The sequence below is a fragment of the Ursus arctos genome, unplaced genomic scaffold (assembly GCF_023065955.2).
Source record: "Ursus arctos isolate Adak ecotype North America unplaced genomic scaffold, UrsArc2.0 scaffold_24, whole genome shotgun sequence".
NCBI classification, from domain to species: Eukaryota; Metazoa; Chordata; class Mammalia; order Carnivora; family Ursidae; genus Ursus; species Ursus arctos.
The window spans coordinates 27,874,721-27,889,631 of record NW_026622919.1 but is presented as its reverse complement, the minus strand read 5'-3'; the positions used below and the strand labels follow the sequence as shown (position 1 = coordinate 27,889,631).

General features: G+C 39.1%; 1 non-coding gene across 1 annotated transcript; it reads right to left on the bottom strand.

Annotated features, from left to right (window-relative positions):
• Positions 1–2,617: 2,617 nt before the first annotated feature.
• On the bottom strand, positions 2,618–2,722 carry LOC113265695 (U6 spliceosomal RNA). The gene has a single exon (XR_003320104.1). It is a non-coding gene; the product is annotated as a U6 spliceosomal RNA (small nuclear RNA).
• Positions 2,723–14,911: the final 12,189 nt, after the last annotated feature.

Sequence of the window (14,911 nt, the reverse complement as noted above, 5' to 3'; positions counted from 1 at the left end):
TTGAAACCTGCAAATACATTGTTGAGTGAAAGAAGTTACAGAAGAATCATATACAATATGATTCCATATATACCAAGTTCAAAAAGAGGCAGAACCAACAATATATTGCTTACAGTTGTGATCATAGGTGGTAAAGTATTTTCTATAAAATAAGGAAATAAATGATAGCTGCCAAATTAATTTATTAGTTACTCATAGTGGGGAGATAATGAGATGTTAGCAGGAGAGGAGTTCTAGGGTACTAGCAGTGTTTGCTCTTAATTAGGGTGCTGCTTACCTGAGCATTCACCTATAATTATTCTTAAACTGTTCATGTATATTTCATACATTCTCTTTATATTTTAAAAAAAGTTATTCTCATTAATTTTCCAGCACTTTGTTCATATTGTTCTGTTTTTCCCTTAGCATCCTGTATTGCCAGATGCTCAGAGAGCCAAGGTCAGAGGAGCTGTTTTCCAGTCCTTTAATTAATTACTTGCTGAATTCCATATTTCTGGCTCTTACTTCTATTTCTGCTTCCTCTTATCTTTTGTAATTCCAGGATTTGGTGAGTGGAAAACTTGCCTTTTCATCTGTCACATGTCAGGCATGCATTGGGTCTTAGTTTCTTCATCATATCATTTTATTTTCTGTAAATTCTTTATAATGTTGGCATGTGGACAGGAATTTCCTCAATTTCCTAGTACTGCTATGTTGTAACTTTTTCCTTGGGCATTTTGTAGTTTGAATTATTCTTTTGGATTATTTCTTTTGGGTTTTTGGGAAGAAGGGAGGTAATGATTATTCTCAGATATCTTGACTCAGAAGCCTCTGATTGTGGGATATTTTAAGACATTTTAGAAAATCTTTACTTTCATTCTAAAATAATTTTTAACAAACAATGATCCTCAATTTTAGATTTAGATTTTTCTAGCAGACCAAAATAATCCATTGGGAACTCTGTTTAGCAGTTAATGATATTTTAATGAGCTGTGGAAATTTTAACTCTGAATACATATCATAATTACCTAGGGAAGTTTTAAAAATACTAGTAACCAGGGGTGCCTGGTGGCTCAGTCGGGTAAGTGTCTGCCTTTGGCTCAGGTCATGATCCCAGGGTCCTGGGATTGAGTCCCACATCTGGCTCCCTGCTCAGCAGGGAGTCTGCTTCTCCCTCTCCCTCTGCCCCTCCCCCTGCTTGTGCTCTATTGCACTCTCTGTCAAATAAATTAATAAAATCTTTTAAAAAAATACTAGTCACCAGAGTCCAACCCTCACCAATTAAATTGGAATTTCTGTAGGCAGAGCCCTACTTAAAAAGCAAAAGAAAAATTATTTAATGTACACTAGGATTGAAAATCACCATTCTAGTAGTGGGTGAGATAAAAGCATAAATAAAAAATTATACAACAAGAAATTATAAGACAAAACGCCATTAGGTCGGTATTTAGAGTCGGCAGGACTGTATGTTAATTCTTACTTCAACAACAGTCATGCCAACACTTCAGTCATGAGTCAGTGACCCATTTTCCCATTCTGTATTTCCAGGGGAGAACCAGTTTCTCCTATTTCTACTCTCTTGGAAATGTAAGTTTCTCTGTTCTCATAGGGCTTTGGTTATTTGAAGGGAATCTCTGCTATGCATATTGATTGGATGAGGATTTTTTACCCATATTTTTACTCTTAATATTTATTTTCTGGAGATTAGCTATTCCTCTTACTTGGCCAAAATTCTTATAATTATCTTAGCCCTGACTTACACATGTAAATTTCTCCATTCTAAAATTTACAAACACCATATGCCCCTTAAATCCCATTGGAATGGGTCTTTCTTGAAACTCCTAATACAGAAATGAAAACAGACTGAATGATCCTTATAGATTATTGGTGGTCATTTCAGCTTTTCATCAACTCCTTCTATTCCTTTTTTTTGGTCCCCTTTTACTTCCAGCCTCTACTCTAAGCCTTAATGCCCTTCCCAAGGAAGAGCTAGGATTTTCCTTATTTAATTTTAGTCAGCCTTTAAACCCAGCTCTCTTCCGGTCCTTACCCGGTGCTTTGAGCTGGGATCCCTAGACCCATGCTTAGTACCACCCCTAACCTCTGACTTATCATTCGCTTTGATTTTTCTAGTTTGACTTCATACACTGATGAGTAACTATTCCCCAGACTCATCCCTCAAGATTTTTCTACATTTTTTAGGCCCTGGCATTCTAGGTTCCAATGTGTGACCTTGGCTGGCCCTAGCAATGTTCTAACAAGACCTTCTCTGCCCCACCCCTAGACATGCATCCTTCTGTTGTCTGAAAAAGGAGACTTGCTGCCTGGAAGCCCCAGGAATGTCTTGCTTAAGCCTAGAAACGTCCCCTTCCACCAGTCGTTTCCCCTTTATTCTCCATTCTTTTTTTTTTTTTTTAAGTTTTTTATTTGAGTACAGTTGACACACAATGTGACCTTAGTTTCAGGTGTACAAAGTGATTTAACATCTCTATACATTTATATATTATGCTATGCTCACCACACCTGTAGCTACTGTCACCATACAATGTTATTACAGTACCATTGACTCTCTTCCCTACGCTGTGCTTTTTATTCCTGTGATGTACTCATTCCATAACTGGAGGCCTGTATCTCCCACAAAAATATGGAACACTTTGTGAATTTGTGTGTCATCCTTGCACAGGGGCCATGCTAATCTTCTCTATATTGTTTCGATATTAGTATATGTACTGCCAAAGAAAACACCAACACTCCCCATTCTTAAAGAACGAACACCTTTAATACATCTCATCTTTACCATATTTGCCTGTTTTATGAGTACCTCACATGTTAAATGTTTAGTAAACATGTAACAAATATATGACTGAGTGAATGAATGATTTGTGGTGTGTCCATCCATGTTGCTTCCATATAAATATGCTTGGGAGTACCAAGATAAAAATGGCATAATCTTTTCCCTGGAGGAACTCCCGGTAGAATAGTAAAAATAGAAAAAAAAATTACCCAATATCCTAGGCATCTACGTACCTTTGGCTACAATATAAGACCATGATTCTTTTCATATGCTGATTTGATGGTACAAGATAACTTTTCTTTGGCATGCTCACTCTCTTCTCCTCCTCCTCCCCTCCTCATCCTCCTCCTTCTCATGCAGCTGGCTTCTGCTAGTTACATCTATTACTCTCCTTCACTCTTCTTTACTCTAAGTAGAGAGAGCACTACTCAAGGACCAGGAAACTGTTCTTTTCTGCATCACTTTTCCCACAGATGAGCACAGAACTTTTCTAATTTTCTATATCTCTGAGACCAAATTATAACCCTTAATAACGTTTTACTGAACAGTCAGAAATAATGGAAGGGCAGTGAACAACACATTAGAACAACTACACAAGCACAGAGCTATCCTAGAATCCTTTCTAGGCTCGTTTGCTTTCTTTCTGGTACATTTCTGTAGGACTTAACCCCATTTGATGTGCTCTAAGATTCTCTCTGGCCGAGAATCTAGGTCATATTAAACTTACATCTAGGGCTTATTTACCTACATCTTCACTTCTTAACCCAAGACTAACTTTTTACAAAAATAATATGTTCATTCATTCAATAAATACACACTTAGTACCTACTCCTAACAGGTACCAGACACTGAATTAAACAGATGTCAAAGTGTTGTCAAATAAATTCTAACCAAGTGGAACAACAAAAATAAAGCCCTTATACGCTGTTAGCTAGAAGGTTGGGATAAAAGTGAGACTGTTCCTCAGTTTTGAAACTTACGGAATATACAGCCGCTTAGGTTAGTTATGAAGGGAGTTGAAATGGGACACGAAACAGGAAAGTGAGGTAGGGCAAGGCTGATTGTAGTTCATAGTTCTCAGAAGTAGATAACCTGAGTGAGAAAGTCTGGGAAAATACTCTCTGTGGGTTCTAGTTTAACAAGGAGAAAAGACCACTTAATATAATCCAGGGAAATATATTCTGAGGTTTTGGGTTTAGTGAGCATAGGCGTGCGCGCACAGACACACACGCACACGCTGTCCTTTACACTTGGGGCTTGCAACTCCTGGTACAGTGTTGCAGAAAAGATCTTCACCCTTTACACAAACTAACTCTGTGTTCTCTTGAGCTTGCATTCTACTGGTAATTAACAGTAGGAATTTCAGTACCCAGCAAAATCCTGGGATTCTGAAAAAAAAAATTCTGAGTACTGTTACGTTGGTGCATTTCTCACAGTCTGTATTGCTTTGGTCACTTCAGTATACAGAGGAAGTGACTGTGCTGTAAACTGTTTTTAGAAGGGCTATTGGAATTCAGACAAGAGAGACTAAATCTGCCTGGAGAAATCATGAAAGGATATAGAGGAATTGTAACAGTTGACTCCGGTCTTGAAAGATTGAGAAGACATTCGCTGGGTAAGAAAGAAGAGAAAGGTTATTTAAGAAGAGAAAAATGAAATGATCAGATCTGTGTTTTAGGAAGACAGTCTCAGGAATGATTTGGAAAAGGAAGTGACAGGATAGGGGATGATAAATGAAACAGCTACCGGATCCATGCAAGAAAAAAGAAATGGGGTTTGAAGGAAAGCACTAGCAATGGAGATAGAAAAAAACATGTTGGAGTGACATTCCAGAGACAGACCTGACAGTTTCTAGTTTCAGAGGGGGTCTAGGAAAGAACCAAAGATGGCTCTGAAATGCATTGGGGTATAAAAATTGAGAGGAAAAGGAGATTTGGATATGTCAGGAAAAAGTTCTGTTTTTAATGCAAAAATACTTGTGGGATCCCCTCATAGAGTCAGTGGGCATATATAGTTGGGATTGTGGAAGAAAAATCAAGGTTAAAGGTAAAGATTTGGGAGTCACTGACATGGAGGTAGTTGATGCCACATCAGAATATGGTATTGCAAAAGAATAACTTACTGACTCAGAGGATAAGAAAGGTAAAGTTGAGCTGCAGAGGAAAATGGAAGTGCATAAATACCAAACAGCAATGACAGTGAGAGAGAAATCCTTTGAACCAAGATTCGTCATTGGTTCTTTCATCTCCAGTGGGTTAATTCAGAAAACGGGGTTTGTAGATTCTACCAGAATGCCTCAGTTAACTCCCGACTTTTGCAGGAGGTTGGATCAGGCTGTTCCTAATACAGGACATAGGTATGTTTATCAGTTACCAACAGCTCATCACCATATAATGGCGCTTAATAGCCCTGCATTGATGTTATCCATCTGCCTTGAGATGCTGTCTTGTTTTTAAGAGGTAATTTTAATATACAAATGATTGCCAGTTAACAACTGACCTGAATGTCACACCTGCATTTAACACATATTATAGAAAGAAAAAAGAACTTCAAAAGTATGTGGAAAGATGCAGTGGGATCTGTTAATATACAATGAATGAAAGTGTGTTATTGAAGTCTGTGACAATTAACACATCCTTATTTCATGGCAAATTACCAGTTCCTATCAGAGAAGATCACACGTGGTATTCAGTTAATACAAAATGAAAATAGAGCTATAGGAAATGAATTTATGCATTGATTATCATGCATTGACAGAGAATTCTGAAGTCCATGGGAAATCTGTACACCAGGACTTCTTTATGAATGACTGTACTCTCTTAAAAACAATTTTCTTTATTTAGTATTTAAATATTTCCAGAGAAGTAACATAGTATAATAAAAAAAATTAGCAAATGAATAAGTAAGCTCTACTGTTTGGCTCAGAAGATCTGGAATCAAATGAAACTTAGATGCTTTGATGTCTGCTTCCTACCCAGAACACTGCAGATCTCTCACAGGTGTGCTACCCCATTTTGATCCAAATTAAAATTAATTTTTCCCAGTGGTATACACATGCTGACATTGTGATCTTTCAAATGAAGTAGTTAGTCGAGTCTCAGGTTTGTGCAATGCTTGTGCAGACAGGGTCTAACTTATAGGAGACAAGTATAAGAGAATATCTGGCCAACGCCAAAAAGGTTGTGAATGATCTCAGTGCAGTCAGATTGTAATTTAGATTTGTATTCTAGCTGTTGCCTACAGGTTTATAAGACCTCTTTCTGCTTTAGCTGGAGTATGGTAGATAAATGCTGAACGTGGAGTCAGATTTGGAGTTTTTGTCATTTACTTATTGTATGATTTTGGAAAACAGTTTAACTGCTCTTAGCCCACTTTCTCTATATGTGATATGGAGAGTGGTTTAGATTAAATAAAATCTTCATGGGGAAAGTTTGCAGTAAGAAAGCACTGTGGGATGGAAAAGTGCTCTACCAATGTGCTGTTGTCATTACAGATCCACATTTCAGAGACATCCGATATTTCTTCATAGTGATCCACATGATAATAATAGTAGCAATAATTAACACACACATGCTGGCTACTTTGTGTTTGGTACTTTGAAAATAATTCCCGTATATTAGCTAGTTTAATTTTTATGGCAGCTCCATAATCTGCATACTATTATTTTCTCTACTTTATAGGCTAATCATGATAGAATAGGGACACCAAAAATCTGCTGCCATTCTTGGCCCTATTGCCTGTCATAGTTCTACGTGTGAGTGAGTGTAGGGATGCCCATTGATAATGTGTGGACTCCATACTTGGTGTACATACCACTTGGACATTAGTTAAGAGCAATAAGGTTTTGGATTTGCTGATTTAAAAAGCAATGCATTTCAAAGGCATAAAAGTAGTTTCAAGTGTAATTTCAGGTGAAGCAGAGTTAGTTGTGACCTGGTCTAGAATGCATGCAACTTCAATGCAAACAAAAAACAATTAACAAAAAGTTTGCTCAAAAGAAAACTTCGAAAGCAAATATAACTGTAGGCAAATGTTTCATTAAGAAATGATTGAGCTTAGCAGCATACTGACCTGAAAGGGGGAGAAGAGCTAAAATGCACTGAGTGAACACAAACTGCCAGACTCTGTGAAAGAGGTTCTTCATACGTATCATATAACTTAGACTCCGAAAGGAAGGTGAAGTATTCACAAATCAAGAAAATGGGAATTCGAGAGATTAAGTATGGTAATTTGTTTATTAGTGAGGAATGATGAAGACAGAAATATCTCTAAAGACAAAAGGAACCCCACTGTAGTTCACATTCACCTACTTATTCTGTATTTAACAAGTATTTATCAAACTTTTGGCGAGACTCCCACTGAACGAGGCACTATGACCATCACTTTGAGGACAGCACACAGACTCTTTTCAGGAGCTTAGGGATGAATGGGAGGTACAGATCAATAAAAAGGCCATGCTGTCCTGCCATATGGATAGCCAGTGTGCTGGAGAACATCTAGAAAGGAAAATTTATCCAGGCTTGGACAGTTGGGAAATTTCTGGAAGATATAATGCCTAATTTAGGGAGAAAGGCACTGGCCAGCATGGGATCAAAAGTGTCTGCCTTTTTTTTTTTTTTTTTTTCCTGATGAGAGTTTATCTTGAGTTTGCTGAAACCTTATGAATATTGGCAGAGAGGAGATAGAGGTGGAAGGTTTTGAGTAACTCACAACATGCTTTGGGGAAACTGACTTATGTTATGTTTCTGAGTGATGCTGAGAGTTCCTTTGGGACCATGCCTTTTTATTTTCTGCATCTCTGTCTCTCTAGACATACATTGGCTTATTCCTTCCCACCCTCTTCTATACCCTTTTTTGTTCTCTACTAGCTGATTGGGTTCCTGCTGTTTTTTTTCTATTGTAGATGAAGGACTCCCAGTTAGATAGTCCCCCGCTGGCAATAATAATGCAGCCCATTCTTTTAAATCCACTAAATTCTGCTCAAAATATTAAGTTGCTCATTTTAAAAATTAAAACTCTGGCACTTTTATGTGCTATCTTTCTCCATGGAATTTATTTAGACGATGGATGATCCAAATTTTCCCTAGAGACCTTTTGACCCACTTTGAAAGTAGCTCAGCACATTTGAGCCATATTCGTTTATTCAATTTCCATATTTTCTTTGGTAATATGTAGAAAGGTAGGAGCTACCTGTTATTGAGTGGCTAATCTGTACCAGGTCACTTATGTTTTTTATGGACTCTCTGAGGTAGAGAGTTGGTCAGAGGATAAGCCATTTGTCCAGGACCAGTCTGCTAAAAGTATAAGAGTTAGGCCTGGCACCCACATCTCTCTGTTTAAAACCATTGTTCTCTCCTCTAATCAACGAATGTATGGGCCAACCAGTTCACCTGTTTTTGTAAATACAGTTTTACTGACACACAGTCATTCCCATTTATTTATGGCTATTTTCAGCCTACAATGGCAAAGTTAAGTAACTGTGATAGAGACTTCTGTGTCTTGCTAAGCCAAATACTTACCATTAGGCCCTTTACATAAAAATTCATCTGTCACTGCATATAGAAAGCAAACTTAATCAATGAGAATTGATTCAAATAATCAATGAGAATTTTCTACTTGCAGAAATCTGGATTTTATATCATTCCCAAGCTGTTAGAGCTAGGAATTTCATGAGTCATTTATGACATTAAGATAGTTTAAAAAATAACAACAACAGACACACACAGCAAAGAATTCTTTGATTGCATTAGAGTTCCAGAAATTTTGTTAAATTAGATTATTTTCTTAGATTCTGATGGGTGAGTGTTCTCTCACACATAAAAACTTTGGGTTTATTTATCATCATTCTCCTATGAACATCAGGTCAATTCAGCGTATATTCATTTTGGCTGGTTGTAAAAAAAATAAAAGCATGCCGAGAAACTTTTGTTTGCCCCTGCAGATCCCCTCTCTATCCTGCTTCCTCCTGCCCTTGCCCCTCCCTGGCTGGTCTGTATCCACTTGCATGCCCTTAATAACTTCCCTTGCTCTCTGGCTTCCTGAGAGGCAAGACATGTGACCCAGGGAAATCCTGGCAACAGATTGGAGGGAGGCAGGAGAGTGAGGCTGGAGATTTATCACATCAGCTCCCTCCCAACAGGGTTGCCATGGGTTCCTACATCTCTTAACCAAAGATTCTCAGGTGCTGAAAGTCAGCTAGCTCTCTGCATGAGTACTCTCTGTGCTGTTCTGGAAACCACCTCTTTAGGCGTAAGAGTATAAGGCAGCCAAACTATTCCTAAACTGTTACTAAACCAGGCACTTCACTATCTTTTGTGGTTCCCCTACACCTTTTAAATAGTCTTTTTATTAAATTCTCCTTGAATTATTCTGATTTCAACGTGCCATCTGCTTTCTGCTAGGATTCTGCTCACAAACTGCTGAGAGCCGTAACCCAAGGCAGAACTGAAGGGAGGCATTTGCACAGTTTGCTTGTATACTTGCTTTCTCTGTTTCCCCCTCAAACATGGTATAACTTGAGAAAATGAGACACAGATTAAATGAATATAGAAGCATGGAAGTAAGTTTTGGGGGACTTGAAACCTAAGGAAGTAAGAATTTCTTGGCTTCCATTTCTTGCCACTATGATTTACTGGTAAGAATATTCACATTCTCTTGGACAATCATTTCCATGACTGGAAAGATAACTGAGAGTACGAGATGCATGGGAATGATAATGATTCATTCATTCATTCAAGAAATATTTATTGCACATTTACTTTAGGCAAGAATTAGAATTTAGACTAACAGTACATTTGATGATTGAATTATTGTTTTTATGAAAACATTTTTATCATTTCCTACCTACAATATAAACGCCCTTAAAAGGAGTCCTTAAAAGGGAAATAGTTGAGATTCTGTTGTAATGAAGAAATCAGCAGTTGTCTTTCTTCTCATTTCTCTCCTCAAATAGTCATATTCATGAAGATGTCTTAAGAAAGTATGTACTTACTTCTATCTTAAAATGAAACCCAGAATCTCTAAGATACAACTTGAAAAGAAAAACGTTCTGGGAACACCAGTAATCAAAGTGAGAGAATCACAAGGAAATGTGAAACGCAGGGCAACAGGATGGGGAACTTTCCCTCCAAAGAGGTAGTTCTCCCACAGGTAAACCGTAAACATTCTGGATTTATCTCAGAAAAGTAAAAGTTACCTCATAGATGGCAAAGGACTTTTTACAGGTGGGGAGAATGAGTCTAATAAACTCTAGCAAATAAAAGGAACCTCAAACTATTGATACCTACCAATACTTCATAGAGAATCTACCTAAAAATCAAATCTATTCCTGTCACCTCGTTAAAAGTTGTTCAGTGATATAGCAGTAGCCATTAGGTGCTGCAGCAAGATGGTGACAAGCATGGACTTTGAAGGCTGGGTTAACTGGCTTCAAAGCCAGGCTCTACTATCTACTTATAATGTGAATTTAGGTAAGTTACTAACTGTAGTAGGTTGGGGGATGTTTCACCCAAGTCCTCGTTAGAGGAAAAACTTGATGCTCAGCCACAGACAGTGTGGTCTGAAGATAACCTCTAGCTCTCATCTTCCTGGTAAGCTTCAAGCTGTAGACAGCATTTTGCCTGAGGTCATGCCTTTCCTAGGTCAGCCTAGGAAACCAACCAGTAACCAAGCAAGGTGGGGTTATAAAGGGCTGGCACTTTTGCCCAACTTGGAATGGGCAGCATTAGCTTTAGACCTTCCTGTCAAGTTGGTCAAAGTTTTGCCAAGCCTGCATCCTAAGCCAACTTCTCTTTCCATCCAATCCCATTTCTTCCCTATTACCTTCACTGGTGTTGACTTCTACTAAATGTCTGGCACCGTAAACTCTGTCTCAAGCTCTGCTTCTAGAGAACCTGGGCTGTGACAATACTGGAAGTGGTCTGATAAAGCAAGTAAGATGATAATGAGCTTTTGGAGCTGGATTGCCCAGTCCTTGGCTGATACTAAGGACCCCACCACTGGTGGTAGATAGAGCACAGAAGGGCTGTGGCTTAAGACGGTGGTCTGTAAAAGTTTCAGCAGTGGTGAATGGGGAGGGAATATAGTGGATGGAAATATATTAGGCAGTTGAGATACACAGAGAAAATAGTGGTTATAAGGATACTAGGGTCAGAGTTATCGCTAAGCACTACTGATGCACTACTGCAGTGGTTCTCAAAATCAGTGTGCATCAGAATCACTGAGAGAGCTGGTTAAAACACAGACTGCATCATGCCAACATTAGAATTTCTGATTCAGTAGGTCTGGAGTGGAGCTCAGAAATTACATTTCCAAAAAGTTCCCAAATGATGCTAATTCTGCTGGTTCACAAGCCCTCTTTAAGAACCTCTGTTCATAGAAAGTTAATAGATAGCTGGAGACAAGGTACAGGCAAGAGAAAGCCAGAAGTGAAAGCCAGAGGGTCTTTTGAGTTATGAAGAACTTGTCATTTCCGCCAGCCAGAGGGTAGGGAAAGCTGGAACTTAATCGTCAGAGTAGCTGAACTTTAAAGATGGTTCAACAGTAAACCAAGGTAGGTCTTAATGCCAGGGTCAGATCCCTTGTCTGAAAAACCTGAAATCCTTGCATTGGGAATGAATGGGGACATCTGATGGGTGCACTAGAAGACTGACATTCTAGACCCCTCTGAACGTCTGAGCCTGCAAGTGGTGGCCCACCCCTTTCCTTTCCTCTCTAGACTCCCATAGGAATACAGCTGCTGAAGCCTCTTCCCCAGGCAACATGTGGTCCCCTCAGCTCCTGTCCCCAGGTCTTCCAGATTATCAGATTCTAGCCCTGTCCATTGTCTTTGAGCTACTTTGAACCTCTATAAAGTGTGGAAAATCAATGATATGAAAACACTGTCTGAGAAAGAGTTAATTGACTTCCTCTCCCCACTAAACAACTACAACATCAACAATAAAACCCAAACCCCTCACATTTTGGTACCTATGTGGTAAATCCTGTTATGTTGGTCAACTTGTCAATCCCTTCCAGATTTCCAGTTCTTTCAGTTTTCTTCAATATATGGGTACAGTCCTCCAAACTTTCTTCTCTAATTACTTGCTCTCCTGCCTAATTTACATCACCAAAAAATATAACCCAATTTTTTAGAACCGTATCAGAACATTAGGTTGTCTTGCTGGTGGTCCCTTTATCCAGAATCCAAAGAAGCTCTGTGACCTAAATCCTCATGACTTGATTAGACTCTAAAGGGCTCACCCTCACAGCTGACCACGAATGGGATGACTTCTCCTTGGACAGTCAACTGTCTGGACCACTAAGGAAGTCAGACAAAATGTTCGGGTCATGCCTACCCTTACAGGAGAGGTAACCAAAACTGGACATTACCTAAAACATCAACATTCTAGCTTGAGAGCTCTAAGAGACTCATGAATGGTACTTCATAACCAGTTTTCTTCGACATACTTCATGGAATTCACAGTCTGGTGATTCTCAGGGTTCACTTCCAGGTACTTTAATTTTAATTTTAAGGTAGTTAGTTTTTTTAAAGATTTATTTATTCATTAGAGAGAGAGAGTGTGCACAAGAGAGAGAGTGGGGGAGGGGCAGAGGGAGAGAATCCTCAAGCAGACCCCCCACCAAGTTGGGAGCCTGACTTGGGGCTCAACCTCAGGACCCATGATATCATGACCTGAGCTGAAACCAAGAGTTGGACGCTCAACCAACTGGGCCACCTGGGTGCCTTCCTGTTACTTTAATACAAGTTTTACATTAATATTTTTATTCATTATTTTCGGTATCTCTTTTTTTTAAAATGCTTCATCTCCAGATTCCAAAACAATTTAACCTTTTTCACCACTTCTCAATAGCTGGTTCAGCTGGTTTTGCATGAACACCACTAACAATTGTTTTAGAGTTACTGTTTCTTAGACCCTGTCTCACCTCATCTAGAAGTTTGTTATTGCTTTTGAGTTGTTCAGTGATAAATGATATCCATTCATCTTGAAGGAAAGAGGGGGGTAGCAATATTGAACTTTATCTGAGTCTCATGCTCATAGAAAACAACAGTGGTTAAGATATCTTCCCCATCTTTTTGTTTTCCAAAATCCTCCCACCCTTTTGCATTCTGAGCAGTGGCTAACCACAAAGAAGCACTGTGCTCTCCTATATTCTGAGATGAGACTCACTTCCTCACTTCCTTAGTGATGTTTTATAAAACCGAAGTTTTCTCCCTCTTGAGACATTCCACATTAATGAATCTTCTCCCTGGTAAAAGAGTCTTAACAAAATCATCTCCCTAATTGTCCATTGCATTTTGTCATTGCACCTTCTTCTCCTTTCCTCTCCCTTTCATATTTTATACTCCAAACTCTGTCTCAACATCTGCTCTCTGGGAAAGCAAGCTGTGACACTAATTTCTGTGCTCAATTCCCTTACCTATACATAAGGATAGTAGTAGTGTCTGTCCTGACCTCACTGATTTTGTGTGTGTGAGAATTTCTGGACTGAACTGTTCCTCCAATATTCTTATGTTGAAGACCCAATCCCCAATGGGACTGTGTTTGCAGATAGAGCAGTTAGAAGGTAATCACAGTTAAATGAGGTCATAAGGGTAGGACCCTAATCTGATAGGATTGGTGGCCTTATAAATAAGAAGAGTAAGAGAGAGAAATTACTTTCTTTGTCTACACACACACACACACACACACACACAGAAGAAATTATGTAAGCACACAGCAAAATGGCAGCCACCTATATGCTAAGACAAGAAGCTGCAGAGTCAAACCTGCCTTGCTGGGATCTTGGTCTTAGACTTTCCAACCTCCTTTATTTCTGTGGGAAATTTCTGTTTAAAGCCACACAGTCTATGGTATTTTGTTTTGGCAACTCAAGCACAAATACAATTTCTAAATTAAATGCATATAAAGCATTTAAGGGGTGCCCAGGTGCCTCAGTTAGTTAAGTAGCCAGTCCTTAATTTCAGCTCAGATCATGATCTCAGGGTGCTGGGATCAAGCCCTGCATCAAGCTCCACACTCAGTGGGGAGTCGGCTTGAGAATTCTCTCTCACCCTCTCCCTGTGCCCCTCACCCCACTTGCATGAGCTCTCTTTCAAATAAATCTTTATAAATAAATAAATAAATAAATGCATATAAAGTGTTTAAGATTGTGTCTAGCACACAGTAAGTACCAAGTAAATGTTATTAATGTTACTGAAAAATATGCAGTGAGATAGAAGACATATAAAGGTCACTTTTCTGAAACTACAGAAATTCTCTCTACATCTCTGTCCATTACACACTGCTGACTGACTACACGGACCATGTTTCTTACCTCAGAGCACAAACACAGGTAGAACACCTTTGACCAACTGTAAGTAGTGCAAGCTAACAAGGCATGAAGTCCTCTCATTGATATAGCTGCTGCCAGCTTATCCAGTTTTATCTTCGTCTTGTCCAGCTGCAGTCTGTCATCTCTTCATTACAGAAGGCTTTCAGTTTGTTACACACAGGACAAGATTTTGGAACATGTCTTCATGATGCTAGAAATGACTCTCTGTCTACCTTGTTGGGTTCACTCAATCCTACTGTTTTTCAGATTCAGTTTATAAAATCTTTTTTTTTTCTTTTAAGATTTTATTTATTTATTTGACAGAGAGAGACAGCCAGTGAGAGAGGGAACACAAGCAGGGTGAGTGGGAGAGAAAGAAGCAGGCTCCCAGCGGAGGAGCCCGATGTGGGACTCGATCCCAGAACGCTGGGATCACGCCCTGAGCCGAAGGCAGACGCTTAACGACTGCGCCACCCAGGCACCCCTCAGTTTATAAAATCTTTTGCATCCTTCTTCTGCCTAGACAAAAGCACACATGGCCATACACATGGGCAAAAAACTGAAGTACTTCTTTTTTGTGTCTCTGCAGCACTCAAAGTATAATTCCAACATTGTACTTGCCATCTTGTGATACTGAAATTTCTTGTGCGTGTGTCTCTCTTCCTCACTGTACTGTAAGTTTCTAGAATGCAGGAACTATATTGCATTTTTGGTTGTTTGTAGGCTGGTGGTGCCCAATAAATATATGTTAATTTTTGCACTGAAATGTAGAGTGGTGTGTGTGCTTGAAGTAGCTGAGAATTTCACGGACCTTGCAGTTCTTTT